At 40.6% G+C, this 17734-nt stretch overlaps 1 protein-coding gene across 1 annotated transcript in view; it reads left to right on the top strand.

Moving 5' to 3' along the window:
* LARS2 (leucyl-tRNA synthetase 2, mitochondrial) overlaps window positions 1-17734 on the top strand; it is a 185240-nt gene that overhangs the window by 155527 nt on the left and 11979 nt on the right. The window lies entirely within an intron of this gene.

The raw sequence follows: 17734 nt of genomic DNA, 5'->3' as shown, positions 1-17734 counted from the left end.
CTGACAGAGAGATAAAACTTCTATATAAATAGGGATCCCAATGCTATTTTACTGCTGCTGCAAGGGAAAGATGGTATCTGCTAGTATAATAGTAGATTAGTACAATTAGGATAACAGTAACAGCTTTATTGTTCTCTTGATAGCCCTAGATAAAGATACCCATAAAAGAGCATTGTATTGCTTAGGCCTCATGCACACGGCCATTGTTTGGGTCCGCATCCGAGCCGCCGTTTTGGCGGCTCGGATGCGGACCCATTCACTTCAATGGGGCCGCATCCGTTGCTCCGTTCCGTGGCCCCGCAAAAAAAAAAGATATAACATGTCCTATTCTTGTCCGTGCTTTGCGGACAAGAATAGGCATTTATATTGACGGCCGCCCGTTCCGTTCAGCAAATTGCAGAAGGAACACAAGCGGCTTCCGTTTTTTGCGGATCCGCAGATTGCGGACCGCAAAGAACAGAACGGTCGTGTGCATCAGGCCTTAGAGTAATGCGTGATGCTCTTAACTGAATCAGTACAAAGGAGGAAGTTAAAAGCCAGGACAGGAATTAGAACGCATGGAGTAATTTACAAAAAACTATATCCAGAAAACTGTCCACCATTTTTTTTAATAAAAAGCAATTACATAGAATATTCACATAGAGACTGTTAATTTGTGATAAAATAATTGATGGTACTGTCCCTTTAAAGCACGTGATTTTGTCCTGTATGTTGTATTTTTGTCTTTGTCCTTTTTCCTGTACATCTTGTGTACAGTTCTTCTAACGTTCTTCAGTAGTAGTCAACCTGAAATATTGTTAGGGCCTCAAATGTGGGCCACACATTATAAGCCAGCAATGGGTCAGTGGGTAAACAAACACACATAACTTTTTAGATACCCCATTGCCCTCCATAACAGAGGAGCACTTACAATACAGGAGTGCAGATGCCTGATCACAATCCTGGGGAAGACAGCTCTGCCATATGAACTTGCCTTCCCCTGGTGGCTACAATTCAGGTACATGAGTGTCGAGGATGGCCTCCAGTTGCACATTACTGTTCTAACCACATAGAAGAACAGTGATATAACTACAGCATCAGTTTTTAATGATCAAAAAATTACATGCAGAGAAATCGCATAGTTTTTACACCAAATGAAGAACCAAGTACTGTAAGGGATTACCGTAATTTGTCACTAAAATCATGCCTTTTAGGATTTATTTGTATAGGTCACATGTGTGCTGTATCGTAAATGTAACATTATTGTACGAACAGTCCAACATGGTGGTGGTGTGATAGCGTCTACATGTTTTTCTTTCTTAGGACCACAACTGTGAAATTAAATTAAAAGATTGAATATTATTGATCTTCGTCAATTGTGTTACGGTAGAACTAACTGGTATTAGTAACATCATTTGTAAATGCAATGTATAGGGACTTTTACAAAAGATATAGACAACAATTCTCCTCATCCAGTGGGGAGGAAACTCCTTCAAGTGCAGACATCGTTCTTATATTTTATGAACCAACATCAACCCCTCATTAACCCCTTCCCCCTGCATGCATTTTGGGCCTTACTGGCCAAGCCATTTTTTTTATCTTTTGATTGTCGCATTCCAACAGCTATAACTTTTTTAGTTTTCTGTCGATGTAGCTGTTATGAGGGTTTGTTTTTTGAGGGACAAGTTGTAGTTTTTAATGGCAGTATTTTGGGCTACATATAATCACTGATAAATTTTTATTAAAGGAGGAATGAAAAAAATAATAATAATACAATTGTCTTTTTACGTTATGCATTTTACAATGTTCACTTTTGCAGCATAAATAATATGATAACTGTATTCTCTGGGTCAGTATGATTACAGCATTACCAAATACACATCATTTTTTTTAAAGTTTTACTACTTTTGCAATGAAAATCCTATTTTTGCATTACCGCCTCCCAAGACCCATAACTTTTTTTTATTTTTTATTTCTACAAAGCTGCATTCTTATTTTTACCACTTATTAGTCTCACAAGGGGACTTTGACGTGCGATTCTCCGATCACTTCCATAATACACTGCACCACTTATGCTGTCAGTAAGAAACTGATATGTACTCTATATTCAGGCTTTTTTTTTACATGAGCGTGTGCAGTCCGGAAATCACGCTCCGCGTGTGAGGGTGATCCTCCATTCTGGACACTGCTCGTTTTTCAGGAACGTATGGCATTGTACTAATTTATAATGCTGTGTATTTCTGCATGACCTTACTGCTGCAAAACCCTAGTGACAGCTTTATGTCAGTATGATCCTGTAGAAGTAAGATCATGCAGAGGCACATAGCATTATAAATCAGTACAATGCTGTGCGCTCCTGCAAGACGAGCAGTGTCCAGAACAGAGGATCACGCTCACACATGGAACTGTACACGTTCATGTGAAAGAGCACCTCCAGCACAGCCTAATAGGCATTCACCGGGGGCGTTCACTAGGCCCCCAGCTGCCATGTACAGATAGTGGCATCCCACAACCTTGCTAGTTGCGGTGCCGATGCCTGACAGAGTGAGCCTCCTCCCTCGGAAAACACTTAAATGCAGAGGTCACCATTAACCAGGGGTTAAGTGGCCGGTATCTGCACTTCTTCCCATACGTGCCGTTAGGCTCTCATGCAAGAGCTAAGCTCATGTTCTTCAATGGCAGACCCATGCAGTGCTTAGACTAGACCACTGCAAAAAGGTGATGGCCTAGAAAGGCCCTTTGAAGGTCCCCTCTGAAAAAAGAGGGTATCAGTGATCATTAAGATGTAGAGATTTCCTACCAATTTGTTGTTGAGTACTCCTGCACATATTTAGCTGTGGTGTTGCTTTTAACATAGTTTTCAGATGTCATTTACCTGTTTTAAGCTACATGCACACGACAAAACAGACATAAAAAAATAGAACATGTTCTATCTTGTCTGTTTTTCACTGACAGACTGCCCCCATACAATTGAATGGGTCCGTTCCTCAGAAAGGCATAGGTGAAAAAAAGTCAGTTAAAAATGTCCGTCGTGTGCATGAAGCCTTACATTGTTAGAGATGCCATCAGAAAGGAGAAGGAGCGTATGCAGAGCAGAGCCTGGAGTATATTGGAGGGTACTGGTAGCACCTAGGGCTGGTAAGAGAGGGTCATGTAAAGAAGGAGTGAAACAGCACCGTGGAGTTAGTAGGGGGATATGGAGAATCATTTACTTTTCCAAGGTATTGGGGTTAAACTTTTTTTGTAAAAAAAAAAAAAGAAAAAAAAAGAACCACCTGTCTAGTCTCATTTTTTTTAAAGTGACGCCATTAAACGTCATTGATATGAGAAGACATATTTTGAAGGGTCTATACACCTCTCAGTTTACTTGAATGGTGGTCCTTGCATATAGGTGACTATGGACACTTGTGAGTGAATAACAGAGATAACTTATTTTCTTCCGCTATTCCCTTGGTTTTAAAATAAATACTTTTTTTTCATTGCTAAAACATTCAACAGTTTTGTTCAACAGCAGACATTTAATACATCAGTCATTTGTTTTATCCAGTGTCCATGCTGTCTACTTAATGTCTGAAAAAGCCAATTAGCAACATTACCCGTGACCTGTCTTTGACAATGTGCTTTCATCAGGAAAAAAAACATTTACTAATTATACTTACTCGTTAATATCTGTAGAGGAGAATTCAAGATGGTTATGACCTGGATTATATTCCTGTCAAATCATTTTAATTCTAAGCTATTTGTAGAAAGTCTCTGCCAGGTCATAAAGTGGCGCATTGTGAAAAGGCGCAACTCCATAGGCTCTAATGTGTTCTCCTTTATGAGAAATACAAAGTTTAGGCTAGAGTAACTGTAATTGTTCTTAAAGAGTTACTGTATATTCACACCATTTCATTTAATAGAGAGTGTTGTAACTAGCAAATGTCTGCATCACTTCATTTACAAAATATGCCTGCGTCCACCTGAAAAAAAGCTGTTAAGTCATGGCCGCTAGGGGTCTTACCTCCACCTAATTGGCAGTCCACTGCCTGTTGTCAGACAAGATCTGTCCCTAGTAACAGAGACTCCGAAAATGGTTCACAGCAAGTATTGTAGTTGCTTTTTGTTCTATTCAAAATAAAGTGAAAATGGCTTAAAAAATTTTAAGCATGGTTTGATCAGCCTTTATTCCATTCTATGTATTGAGTCCTCCAGACTGTCCCCCAATGTCAGATGTTAGAGAAACGACGATTGGGTAAACTGGATTTAAAGGGGGTTTTCCAAAACCTCTGCATAGGTCATCAGTATCTGATCGGTGGGGGTCCGACACCCAGAAACCCTGTCGATCAGCTGTTTGAGAAGGCAGCGGTGCTCAGAGTAGCGTCACAGCCTTATGTCAGCTTTCCCTAGGCCGAGTGACAACACATTCATCAGTCACATGGCCTAGGAGCAGCTCAGTCCCATAGAAGTGAATGGGTCTGAGCTGCGATACCAAGCACAGCCGCTATACAATGTACGGCGCTGTGCATAGTGAGCACGGAGAAGGTCTCCATGCTTACAGGAGTGCCAGTGCCTTCTCAAACAGCTGATCGGGGGTCCCCGGTGTCGGACCCCCACCAACCAGATACTGATAACCTATCTAGCGGATAGGTCATCAGTATTTAAGTCTCTGAGAACTCCTTTAAACTCACTTCATCCTTTGTTGTGCAAGTAATAATAAAGTGTTTGGCAGGGCTTTGTCTTCCTGTTCCCAATAACCATGGTGATAGTTGTTTGTGAAAGAAGTGTTTACCCTATAGCTATTTAATATGTCTACGACCTTTACTCCCATTCTTATAGATAGTAGTTGTGACTATAGAAGTCAGTCTCTTCAGTCACGTCCATACCCTAGTTTGTCTGGCTTCATGGAATAAAATATGCAATGTCTGCATTCTACAAAACTGATGTCAAAAGAAATTCACAACGTTCAGTTGTAATATTGGCTCATTTAAAAAGTTCTTGTTGAAGACTTGAAAGCTGATGCTAATAATAAGGTTTTTTGCCTCAACAGCTATTTCATTTTTTTTTTTTTTTTTTAACTTGTAGATAATTATTTTGTCTGCATTCCATATTCATCACAATGGGGGTGGTAGGTGATGATCCATAAAAGAACAGACATCTATTAAACAGCAAATCAAATTTGTTACAAATTTCCCAAAAGTTTTTTATTTCAGCTGAAATAGTGGCCACAGTTTTTCAAATCAGAAGGCAGAGAAGAAAGATCACGTGACCTTAGCAAGCGGCACAGTGGGCTACCCCATAATGCCTTGCAGGCAGCCCACCCCTTGGTACAGCCAATCATGAGGGACTATAGGTGTGAGTCTGATGATGCAGTGGATGAGTCCTAGCCAGTATGAAACCACCTGACCAGGAAATACAGCTGCTATGCGATAGAGAAGAATGTCTGACGGAGAATGACAGATAGTGACGAGACAGAATAAACAGTGCAGATATACACTACTCGCAAAAGGTTAGGGATATTTTGGCTTGTGGCACCTTTACAGGTGAACTTAATGTGACATTTTAAGCTTTTGAATGCACATGTCCAACTGCTCAATGTTTCAGTACTTTTTGCACAACTTGCTGTTCTCTAGGAGCTTAAAGGGGTTGTGTCACTTCAGCAAATGGCATATATAATGTAAGGAAAGTTAATACAAGGCACTTACTAATGTATTGTGATTGTCCATATTGCCTCCTTTGCTGGTTTGATTCATTTTTCCATTATCCATTATACTCTGCTTGTTTCCATGGTTACGGCCACCTTGTAATCGAGCAAAGATGGCCGTGTTTGTATAATATAGGAAAAAGCACCTGCCTCTCTGGTGGCTGGGAACATGGGAGTGCATATACATCACCTTGCAAAAGTATTCACCCCCTTGACTTTTTTCCTATTTTGTTACATTACAGCCTTAAGTTCAATGTTTTTTTAATCTGAATTATATGTGATGGATCAGAACGCAATAGTCTACGTTGGTGAAGTGAAATAAGAAAAATATATAAATAAAACTATTGTTTAGAAATAGAAAACACAAAACTGGCATGTGCCAGTATTCACCCCCTTTATTAGGAAGCCCATAAAAAGCTCTGGTGCAACCAATTACCTTCAGAAGTCACATCATTTGTGAAATGAGGTCCACCTATGTGCAATCTAAGTGTCACATGATCTGTCATTACATATACACACCTTTTTTGAAAGGCCCCAAAGGCTGCAACACCTAAGCAAGAGGCATCACTAACAAAACACTGCCATGAAGACTAAGGAACTCTCCAAACAAGTAAGGGTTATAAAAAAATATCCAAATCTTTGATGATGCCCAGGAGCACCATCAAATCTATTATAACCAAATAGAAAGAACATGGCACAACAGCAAACCTGCCAAAAGACGGCTGCCGACCAAAACTCACAGACCGGGCAAGGAGGGCATTAATCAGAGAGGCAGCACAGAGACCTAAGGCAACCCTGGAGGAGCTGCAGAGTTCCACAGCAGAGACTGGAGTATCTGTACATAGGACGACAATAAGCCGTACGCTCCATGGAATTGGGCTTTATGGCAGAGTGGCCAGAAGAAAGCCATTACTGTCAGCTAAAAACAAAAAGGCACGTTGTGAGTTTGCGAAAAGGCATGTGGGAGACTCCCAAAATGTATGGAGGAAGGTGCTCTGGTCTGATGAGACTAAAATTGAACTTTTCAGCCATCAAAGAAAACGCTATGTCTGGAGCAAACCCATCACATCACCCAAAGAACACCATCCCCACAGTAAGACATGGTAGTGGCAGCATCATGCTGGGGGGATGTTTTTCAGCAACGGGGCTGGGAAACTGGTCAGAGTTGAGATAAAGATGGATGGTGCTAAACACAGGGATATTCTTCAGCAAAACCTGTACAACTCTTTGCGTGATTTGACGCTAGGACGGAGGTTCACCTTCCATAAGGACAATGACCCCAAAAACACTGCTAAAGCAACACTTGAGTGGTTTAAGGGGAAACATGTAAATGTGTTGGAATGGCCTAGTCAATTCAGATCTCAATCCAATAAAAATCTGTGGTCAGACTTAAAGATTGCTGTTCACAAGCGCAAACCATCCAACTTGAAGGAGCTGGAGCAGTTTTGAACAGGGCTGTGGAGTCAGAGTCGAGGAGTCGGAGTCTGAGGCAATTTTGGGTACCTGGAGTCGGCAAAAATGAACTGACTCCGACTCCTACTAAATTTAAATTGGAATAATAAAAGCAAGTTTAAATGTCCCAATTCACAAAAAGTTATAATTAAAGGGAATCTGTCACCTGCTTTTAGCATTTTAAGCTTTCAACATTGCCATGTTCAATAAAGTACCTTATTTCCTGCAGTGGTCTTCTTACTTTTGTTTTGTCATTTTGATTAAAAAAAAAGCTCTTTTTCTGATATGCTAATGAATCTCCAAGGTGCCCAGAGGGGTGTCTTTTTTCCCTCTCTGGAGCCCAGGGACGCCCCCCTGCAGTGCCCAGCCCGCCTTAATTTGAAGCCCAAGAACGCCTCCTGATCCTGAAATAACCTCCCACAGCCCCGGCAAACGGTTCCGCCCCCTCGCCACGTCATCTACCTTCAAGAAATACCCCGTTCTTCTGCCTGTCGCCACCAGAAATCTTGCACAGGCGCAGTACCGCCAGCAGCCTGCACCTGCACGATCATCAAGCTCCTGATGCAACAGCGCTCAGATTACGTCACTGGGCTCAGCGCATGCCCAGTGAGACTTTTGAGGCTGTTGCCCTCAGGAGCTTGATGATTGCGCAGGCGGTACTGCGCCTGCGCAAGATTTCTGGTGGCTGACAGGAAGAAGAACGGGGCATTTCTTGAAGGTAGAAGATGACGTGGCGAGGAGGCGGAACCGTTTGCCGGGGCTGTCAGAGGTTATTTCAGGATCAGGAGGCATTCTTGGGCTTCAAATTCAGGCGGGCTGGGCACTGCAGAGGGGCGTCACTGGGGTCCAGAGAGGGAATTAAAACGCCCCTCTGGGCAGGAAATAAGGTACTTTACTGAACATGGCAATGTTGAAAGCTTAAAATGCTAAATATATAAAACACATTTGCATATTAAATACAGAGGAGTCGGAGTCGCAAGTACCAAAAACTGAGGAGTCTGAGTTGGAGTCGGAGCATTCATCTACCGACTCCACAGCCCTGGTTTTGAAAGGAGGAATGGGCAAAAATCCCAGTGGTAAGATGTGGCAAGCTCATAGAGACTTATCCAAAGCGACTTGGAGCTGGAGGTGGCTCTACAAAGTATTGACTTCAGGAGGGGGTGATGAGTTATGTACATTGACTTTTTCTATTTTGTCCTATTTGTTGTTTGCTTCACAATAAAAAAAAAAATACATCTTCGAAGTTGTGGGCATATTCTGTAAATTAAATTCTGCAAATCCTCAAACAATCTATGTTAATTCCAGGTTGTGAGGCACCAAAATACAAGTCAAGGGGGTGAATATTTTGCAAGGCACTGTTGGCCAGCACTTTTTTTCTGTAGTGTGCAAGCACGACCACTTCTGCTGGATTGTAGGGTGGTCGTAACTTTGGAAATGAGCAGTGTATAATGTGATGGAGAAATGAATGCAGCCAGCAAAGGAGGCAATATGGACAATCACAATAAATTAGTAAGTGCCTTGTATGAACTTTCTCTACATGATAAATACCATTTGCTGAAGTGAGACAACCCCTTTAACAGCAAAATTCGCAACAGGTGTTTGATCTATGAATCGCCCAATAAATTTCCTGGTTCAATTAGAATTGATATTTAAACAGTCCTCCTCATCATGCTGTTCACACCTAACATCATTGCGGAACAGCTGCTGGAGACTGGGGTACCTCAAATGGAGCCTGCACTTTCTCCAGTCCTGAATCCCGTTGAAAACCTATGGGATCAGTTGAGTCGCCATAAAGAGGCTCGTAACTCTGTACCCCAGAACCTCAATGACCCAAGGGTCACCCTTTAAGTACAGTGGGATGCCATGCCTCAGCAGAAAATAAGTCGACTTGTGAATAGCATAAGATATCGTTGTCAAACTGTAATTGATGCTCAAGGCGACATGACAAGTTTTTGAGACATTGACATTTTTGTGGGGGGTATACCCACCACTGTTGTTAGCTTTTGTTTCAATAAATAGTTTGAGATGAGAAGATCACCATTGCATGCTTCTACTTAAATGCCGTGAACTTTTTAAGTTTTCCATAAATTTCGCCCAAAAGCAAAAAATACCTAACTTTTTGTGAGTAGTGTACGTCTTCCACCAGTGAGTGGGTGGCTGTAATTTTAAAAAGCATAAAAAATCCAACAGTGCAGTGTGTTTTCAAAGTGAACCTGTCACATTGAACATGGTGTATCACCTGAAGGCAGCAGGTTATAGAGCAGGAGGAGTTGAGCAGATTCATATATAGTTTTTGGGGAAAAGATTCAGTAAAACTTGTCATTTATACATTTAAATTCCTGCTAGTTTTGGGCTTTGAAGTGAATAACTGATAGGACCTCCACCTTGACTTCAAAGCCCAGAATAACCAGGAATTCATAAAGGAAACATTTTACTGCATATTATCCCACAAAAGACATGTGGCTGAGACATGGTTGGACTCTTCGCATGACTGGGCTGTAAATATTGAGGGTTTTACACTATTTAGGAAAGACAGGATCAATAGAAAAGGTGGTGGTGCGTGCCTGTATGTGAGGAGTGATCTGAAGACAAGTGTGTATTTATGCACAACACTGGGGATCAGTTTAATAGAGTCATTGATATAATAGATACGTTTTTGTTTTTTTTCTGGATTAAATATTAACTGGGGGAAGTCACACTTGTTGATGTTAGGCGATGCACAATTACAGAGTGATTTAAAGGGGTTATCCCACTTTGCATTTTTAAACTTACCTGCTGCCACCGCGCGTTCACTTCCTGGATTCTGGCTGGGGGCGGGCTTCATCTTGATTGAAGTCTTCTCCCGACATGCGCAATGGTGACTTATTCCTGCCTAGTATAGTACAGAGCCGGCATGTGCGTACGCAGCTCTGTACTATTCTGGCCGGGAAGAAGTCACCGTCGCGCATGCGCGGCAGCGTGCGCGTTCAGGACAGCGAGCGGACCGGCCGGGAGAAAAGAAGGAGTCTTCTGGGCAAGCGCGACCATCGGGATTTTGGAGAAGAGTGGTGGTCGTAACCAGGGGAGACCGAGTCACAACGATAAGGTAAGTGGGGGTGAATTTTATCCTAATCGGTGGGAATTTGTTAATAAAGTATATTTACAAAAATGATCACTGTCAAATCATTAACGGATTTAACAGTGATCATTATGATGGGATAACCCCTTTAAGGGTGCATGTGTTAGAGAAATATGAGAATTTTAAATACTTAGGTATACAAATTTCTGGAAATATAGCAGAATACGAAAAATTAAATATACTCCCCTTATTAAAAGAATTTAGGACCAAAGTACATATTTGGCGAAGATTACCAATGTCAATACAGGGTCGGGTAAATCTGATAAAAATTATCGTTCTCCAAAATGCCCCATTGAGGTTACCGCAAAGTATTTTTAAGCTACTCGATAGCTTAATGGGGGATTTTCTCTGGAAAGGTGCTATCCCCAGGATAAAGAGAGAAGTGCTGCAGCTCCCAGTAAGAGAGGGTGGATTAGCTGTTCCAAATTGGTTTTTTAATTATTTAATATCACAATATGGTCATATAAAAGGTACTTTAAATGGTTTGGTGGGCAGACAAGTTATAAATAGACTGGGGTGGAAAGAGGAATGGAACCACTTAGAGGCGTTGGAATCGGGTACACTGGGCAAAAAGAGCACAGGTAATAGAATACTGAATTTATTGGAGTGTATATGGGTGGAGTTTAAAAAAATATTGGAGATTAAAGGGTTTCTGTATTACACACCTATTTGGAAAAATATAAATCTCAAGGAATTGCAAACGATCAAGATTTACATAGACTAGGAAAAAAAAGGGATGAAATACCTCAGCCAGATATTTGAACAGGGCAAACTGAAAGATTTCAATACAATGGTTAGTGAGTTTGGGATTCCCCAAAAAGATATGTATAAATATTTTCAGCTTAGGAATGCCCTGCGGACAGTCCTTCAGGAGGATAAATATAAAATAGAAAAATATATAATACATAAATTTACTAATGAGGGTGAAAGAGGAGGTATAACCGCAAAAAGATATAAGATATTGATGAAGAACAAAAAGAAACGGATTATAATACTTGCTAGAAAAAAATGGGAGGATGAACTTCAATCTTTTACGGAAGATAAATGGAAAGATGCCCTCAGGAGTTATTCAGCGGTCTCCAATAGGGGTTCATATAAGATCTCACAGTTTTTTGTAGTGCATAGGTTGCATCGATCCCCACGGTTATTGAAGATAATGGGTGTGAGAGCCTCGGATAGATGTTCAAAATGCGGGAGAGAGAACGCTGATTTAATACATTGTTTTTGGAGATGCCCAAGGCTGTTTAGATATTGGAGGGAAATACTGGAGACTGTATATTTAATTTTGAAGGTCCAAATATCTGAAGATTCGGTGATTTGTATATTAGGGGCAATTGAACATCTGAATCTAAATAGAGATATACGAGTGGTTCTCTGCAAAGTGTTATTTCAAGTTAGACTTCTTATACTTAAGAAATGGGTAGGCGCAGATCCTCTGACAGTGGGACAGTGGAGAAAAGCGGTTGATAACTTGATTAAGGAAGAACGAGTGATGGAGGGCCATAGTAAAAGAGTAAAAAGTATTGATGAACTTTGGAAAAAATTGTTACTTTAGGGCTGGATTGACGAAATAATTTTTTTTCTTTTTTTTCTTTTTTATATACGGACCCATATATTGCGGACCCATTCATTTCTATGGGGCAGCATGATGTGCATTTTCGGGTCCGCAATTCCGATTCCCCAAAGAATAGAACATGTCCCATTCTTGACAAGAAATTTTCTATTAAGTGCCGACAATTTGCGGTCCACAAAATGCGGAACGCACATTGCCGATGTCCGTGTTTTACGGGTCCGTTTTTTTTTCTGTCTACAGAGGTATGTGGAGACTCTTTTTTTTTTTTTTGCGGGGCGATCTGTGGTTTTTTGTGTTACCATTTTGGAGTCTGTATGCCTTTCTGATCACTTTCTATTCAGTTTTCTTGGGGAGGTGAAGCAATGAAAAAACTGCCATTTTCTTTTTTTCTTTTACAGTGTTTACCGTATGGGATAAAAAACAGGATACGGTTTTATTTTTATTATGGAAAAGTTGATATTTGAATTTTTATAATTTTTATACATTCAAAAATAAATTTGTACACACTTTAAGTCCCCTTTTGGAACTTTAACAAGCGATTGTTAGATCACTTGTCCCGTAGACTGCAGGGAATTACCATTGCAGCCTATTGGAGTTGCAGTATGTTCTTATGGAGCCCTGCCACTTGCAGACCTCCATTGGAACTACTGCTGTGGTAGCTTCAGATCCTTCAGAGAAACTGAGGCTGCCACAAGAAATGAATACCTCCCCTGATCGCCATGCTCCTGGAGTAAGCCACTTCAGATGCCATGGTCACGATTGACCACTGCATCAGCTTAGGGTTACATGTCTGTGGTCTGCCGGTAGTACTGCAGATAATACTCTAAAATTGCAATGACAAATTCAATTTAATACTTTGAACTGGACATTTGTACTGTCATTAGCAAGATTCTTGAGTGATTTTAGGAATGAAAAGGGAGCTGAATGGTGCAGAGCTTGTTACCAGCCCCCACTTTCCAGTTAAGACCTGATACACATGACCGTGGTTTTAGCCCTCATCAGATGGCATCCTTGTTTTTCAGACCGCAAAAACAGCTATGGCTATGTGCCTGAGGCCTAAATCTAATATATCATTACATTATTTATTTATTTATTTTTCCCTCGGGGAAAACACTTAAAAAAAAAAAAAAAAAGCTGGCAGCAACCAGCTGATCATTATGGGTTAGACCTTTCTAACCCCAAGCGATCAGTTGTCTTGTCCATCTTCATTTCCCCTGCAGTGTAGTCAACTACTGTATGTTAGGGTAGTTGCAGACTGTTTCAGCAGGGATTAGCCTGCCGGACCTCTGCACACTCCTGAATTGCTGGAGGTTTGTAAGGCTCTGTCCGGTCCGATTTAATATAATAGGAACGGTGTAGATCTGCCCACATTCTGGCAAATATGCTAAGAATCGTCAGGAAGACGATTAAACGGCTGAACACCCTGCTGGATCTCTGACGCTAGTCTGCAGCTAACCTAATGCATGGATGGGCTATGTAGGCCAGAGGAACGCCCGTATGTAAATCAGATACCATGATTAGGCATATAGATAGGAGTTGTGTTTGTAAGACAACCAGCTTTAACATCATTTCAGTTGACATTGCTGATTATTTTAAATGAAAACTCTCTTTTTTCATTTGAAAATGTTAGTCTTCTCTTTTCCTTGTCTGTTTGTGATGATAGCGCCCTCTTGTGTGTGTAATTAAAATATGCATCTTTTTTTTTTTTCCAGCCAATATATAGTATTAGATGTCTGCACAGTGTAACTAGGGAAGGACAATAGCATTCAAGGAACACATTACAGCAGCTCAGTCTTATTTTTTTTTTGTTTAAGCCTAACACTTCTGTCTTGAGATCTTACTCTACCTTCTACTCTAGTGTGACTAGAGTGCAACCATTTTTGTGACTTTTAAAAAAGTCTCAGTATAAATCTGGAGTGAAACTAATTAACATAGCTAACCACACCAACTTTCCCAATCACGTTTCCAAACTGGTGTGAGTGGTGTAAAAATGCAAAATGTCACAAAATCCTGTTTGTATATACGTAAAAATCCCCTCTACTGACAATGAAGTGAATACTATTATCTAGTGACAATGGCACCTCTCAAGAAGAGGGATATATTGGTCAGCTAGTGAGCAATCAGTTATTGAAGTTGATGTGTTGGAAGTAGAAGAAATGGGCAGATGTAAGGCTATTTCTATGATTTACGGCATTAAAATCCTCAATGGAAAATCTGAAGCATTTCAGTCACGTGTGGACAAAGCCGACAGATCTGAGCAACTTTGCCAAGGGTTAAATAGAGATGGCTGGGTGACTAAGTCACAGCATCCCTAAAATGGCAGGGGTGTTCCTGGTATGCAGCAGTTAGTACTTACCAGAGTGGTCGAAGGAAGGACATTCAGTGAACAAGCAACCGTGTCCTGGGCAACCATTGCTCATTGATGCATGTAGGGAGGAAGACTAGCCTGTCTAGTCTACTTGTACAGTAACGTCTTACGTGTACAGTAATGTCTTAGGGTATGTTCACATGGCTAAAATCTGCTTCTAATTCTCAATAGGAAAGCAGAAAAAAATTCAACCAAAAAATCTTGCCAGCAAATCTGTCTGACCTTTTTTAGCTACTGATCTGCTACTGATTTTTCTGCTGTGGATATCAGCCGTGTGAATATACTCTGAGTATCAGATGCTACAGGACACCTTTACAGGTCAATTGCTTGACGGGCTATAATGGAGAACATAAGGGGGCGCTGCATAATAGGCTGGTTGTTTTTACTATTATGGTTTATTAGTGGAATGGTGGATTAGAAGAAATATATATTCATAAAGCAAAATTGTACTAACTTTACATGCCATTCACAGCACCCAACATACACAAAGCCAGGTGCTCCTAAAACTCTTCATTCATCACACCATGAGTCATTTCCTACCCCTTTCAAGGGAATTGATACTTGTATTGCTGCACAGTATTGGTGTTCATGATGCTGATTTTGTGCAGTTGCTGAATAGTACAGCTAACTTCTATTGTTTTGCCCATATCCCACCTTCACTGTGTTTTCTAGTCTGAATTTGTTTCTAGTAAACTAATAGGAAATGCGTTGAGATATCATACCTAATTTGTGGATTGTTTTTATTGGATATTTGATATGTTTTGAACCTATAGAAAATTCTTCATATTCAGTGGTTATGGAATTATTTGTATACTTGGTGCAGTATTCTCGCCTCTTTAGTATCAGCATCATTTTAGGATGCACTACAGTGTTACACGAGGGAATTTTAAAGGGCTATATTAATCCCTTTAAGGAGCTCTCTGGCCTTTTCGGAATATCCCAGAGTCTTCAGACCCTGTGGAGCAAAGATAATTTTTTCTATAACTAGCCCACTGTCACGCATCTGAACCGGAAGATTCAGGAACACATACTTTTAGGTCCCAAGCAAAGGAGCCCGCAGCCAGTCCGAGCACAGCAGAGATGGCAGCATTGGGGGTGCGATGGATGAGTAAGTACCAAGGAAGCAATCTTTCCTCCACAGGGTCTGAAGTCGCTGGGATTTTCAGAAATGCCCAGAGAACCCCTTTAAAGGAAGCAGCCTATTGTGGCCTTCAGGTCACAGCGCCATTATTCAAATCTGACATGTCAGTTTATGTGGTAACAACCATGAAACATTTTTACTTATCCAAGTAATTGAGTTTCTTTCATGACCCGTTGTACTTTATATTAGTAGTAAATTTGGTCATCGTGTTTTGGGTATTTATGACAATTCCAAAATGTACAGAAAATATGGAAAAAGTCACAATTTTAAAAATGTCAATTTTTTTTTTGTGAGACAGATAGCCATACTGTACCATACAAATAAGTTAACTAACATTTGCAATGTGCCTACTTTATTTTGGCTTCATTTCATAAACGTCCTTTCATTTTTTTTAGGAGAGAAAGCTTTAAAGTTTAACAGTAATTTTTCAAATTTCCAATTCAGTCCTGGAGGGAGTTTATATTAGAAACACCCATAAATCACCCATCAATAAAAAAAAAAAACTATAATTCAAAGAGTCAATAACAACTTTTTCATTTATACATTTTAATTTATAATTTTACACATTTAAATATCTGCTGTTTCCGAGTTCGGGGCAGCCCATTTAGCTATTATCAGTGATTGATAGCATTCTCTGTGTATGTGAAGATGGCCCCGTGTACATCTGAACTGAGAAAAAGCATGTTCGATGGGGACCGTTGGTGGACAGCCATTTTCAGACCTCTCCAGAGATGTTCCATTGGGTTCAAGTCAGGGCTCTGTCTGGGTCACTCAAGGACATTCACAGAGTTGTCCCTAAGCCAGTCCTGTGCTGTCTTGGCTGTGTGCTTAGAGTCATTGTCTTGGAAGGTGAACGTTCTGCCACCAGCTTCACTGTAAGGATGGTATTGGGCAGGTTATAAGCAGTGCCTGGTTTTCTCCAGACATGATAAGTAGAATTGAGGCCAAAAACGTTATTGATCTTGGTTTCAACAAGCCTGAGCATCTTGTTTTTCACAGTCTGAGAGTCCTTTAGGTGCTCTTTTGCAAACTTCATGTGTCTTTTACATAGGATAGGCTTCTTTCTGGCCACTTTACCATAAAAGCCAGATTGGTGAACTGTTGCAGTGATGGTTGACCTTCTGGAAGTTTTTTTTTCCATCTGCACACAGGATCTTTGGAGCTCAGCCAGAGTGACCATTGGGTTCTTTGTCAACTCTCTTACAAAGGCCCTTCTTCCCCAGATACCTAGTTTGGTGGGGTGTTCAGCTCTCTGAAGAGTCCTGGTTGTTCCAAACTTCTTTCAGATATGAATTATGAAGGCCACTGTGCTCTTGGGAACTTTCAGTGCAGCTGATTTTATCCACATTTGTGCCTCCACACAATCCTCTGATCTCTACAGACAGTTCTTTCTTAGGGCTCATGCACATGAACGTATTTTCTTTCTGTGTCTGTTCCGTTTTTCCGCGGACCGTATGCGGAACCATTCACTTCAATGGGTCCGCAAAATAAATGGAAGGTACTCTGTGTGCATTCCATTTCCGTTCCGCAAAAAAATAGAACATGTCCTATTATTGTCCGCATTACGGACAAGGATAGTACTGTTCTATTAGGGGCCAGCTGTTCCGTTCCGCAAAATACGGAATGCACACGGACGTCATCCGTATTTTTTGCGTATCCGTTTTGTGCGGACCACAAAATAGATACGGTCATGTGCATGAGACCTTAGTCTTGACTTGGTTTTTGCTCTGATATGCGTTGTCATGCGTTGTTCAGCTGTGAGACCTTATATAGACAGGGGTGTGTCTTTACAAATTATGTCCAATCAACTGATTTCACCACAGGTGGACTCCAATCAAGGTGTACAAACATTTCAATGATCAAGAGAAAAATGTGAGACCCCAAGAGCTAAATTTTAAGTGTCATAGCTAAGGATCTGAATACTTATGAACATGCAAAACTTTTATTTTTCCTTTCTAATAAATTTGCCAAAAACTCAAAAATTCTATTTTCACTTTTTCATTATGAGGTATTGAGTGCAGATTGATGGGGGGATTTGAAACTTGGAAAAAAAAAATCAATTTAGCACTAGACCGCAACATAGCAAAATGTGAAAACAGTGAAAGGGTCTGAAGATTTTCCCAATGCACTGTTTATAAATCTGCTTCGCTCCTTCTGCTCTATAATATGCTGCCTGCAAATTGCACTGCATTTTGTTGTAACAGTTGTCCATCGGGGTCTTTGAAGCTATCCACAGTGGATACAGTAGTCCTACTGTATTTTTTACCCTGATTCTTCTCTTTATAAAAATATCACATATGTGACCCTAGTGTCCTAACTGACTCAGATACAAGCGTCATAAAAGATGTAAGATTTCGAGACAATCTTACTAGGATGCTTTTCAGACAATTCAGGTTTGCATCGGCTTTGACATGCCAAAA

Source organism: Bufo gargarizans, chromosome 5 (assembly GCF_014858855.1).
Source record: "Bufo gargarizans isolate SCDJY-AF-19 chromosome 5, ASM1485885v1, whole genome shotgun sequence".
Lineage (NCBI taxonomy): Eukaryota > Metazoa > Chordata > Amphibia > Anura > Bufonidae > Bufo > Bufo gargarizans.
Note: the sequence above shows the minus strand (reverse complement) of the source record. Positions and strands in the feature narration are given on the sequence as shown.